This window comes from Prunus persica, chromosome G3, assembly GCF_000346465.2.
Source record: "Prunus persica cultivar Lovell chromosome G3, Prunus_persica_NCBIv2, whole genome shotgun sequence".
In the NCBI taxonomy this organism is placed as follows: domain Eukaryota; kingdom Viridiplantae; phylum Streptophyta; class Magnoliopsida; order Rosales; family Rosaceae; genus Prunus; species Prunus persica.
The window spans coordinates 11,515,429-11,516,668 of NC_034011.1; positions in this window are offsets into that span (position 1 = coordinate 11,515,429).

The following is a 1,240-nucleotide window of genomic DNA, read 5'->3' on the forward strand; positions in this document are numbered from 1 at the left end:
GAGGTTGGTTCTTTGACATATTCTTTCAAGATGTAGGTATTGAAAATGGCAATGGATGGGTTTTCATTACTGATAAGCAAAAGGGTTTGGGGAATGCCTTTCATGCTTTGATGCCCAATGCTGAGCACAGGCATTGTGTGAGGCACTTGCACAATAATTTCAAGCTTGCAGGCCACACTGGTGCAGCTTTCAAGCAGAGGTTGTGGGCAGCAGCTAGGGCAACAACAATACCTGTATTTGAAGCTGAAATGGAGCAGATGTTGGGTCAATCTCAGGCAGCTTATAAGTGGCTTCAGGAGAGACCAGCTGCTCATTGGAGTAGATCACACTTTAGTACAGTCCCAAAGTGTGATATACTTCTAAACAACTTGTGTGAGTGTTTTAATGCTGCAATTCTAGAAGCAAGAGATAAGCCTATTGTTACTCTTTTGGAGAGAATTAGAACCTACTTGATGCTGAGAATGGCTAGACTTAGAGAGACAGTGTGGCCCCATGAGGTTGGTCCAAGAATATTTGGTATTGTGGAGAAGAATTCAATTGAAAGTGGCCACTGCATAGCTTCGTATGCTGGTGGGGGGAAGTATCAAGTTAATAGCATGTTGGGAGCTATGTTTGTTGTGGATTTAGAAAGGCATACATGTACCTGCAGAAAATGGGACTTAAGTGGAATTCCTTGTCCACATGCCTTGGCTTCAATAGCAAAGAGTGAGCACAGCCCTCTGGATTTTGTGCATGCACTTTACAAAAGGCCGGCATATGATAGGGCTTATGAGGGCTATATATCTCCAATGCCTAGTCAAGCATATTGGAGAAAAACAGGGCATGTACCTATCAAGCCACCTGTTTATCGCATCCAACCAGGAAGGCCCAAACTTAGCAGAAATAGAGAAGCTGATGAAATACCAAAAGGGGCAACAAAACTTAAAAGGTATGGCATTGTAATGACATGCCGCAACTGTGGACAAGAAGGTCACAATTTTGCTGGCTGTCCCCAACTTGGACAGGTTATAATTGTTCTTAATTTGTTTGTTTACATATTTATTTTTGTTGAAAATGGCTATGTTAATATGTGATTGGACTGTTTTTACTATATTAACATGTGATTTGTTGTTCTTGACAATGAAGGGGCAACCTAGAGGTAGAGCAAGATGCGGTAGAAGGGGAAGAGGAGCTGTGAGGGGAAGAGGTGCAAGGGGAAAAGGAGCTGTCCTAACGACGGAGAATAGAGCATCGGATACTA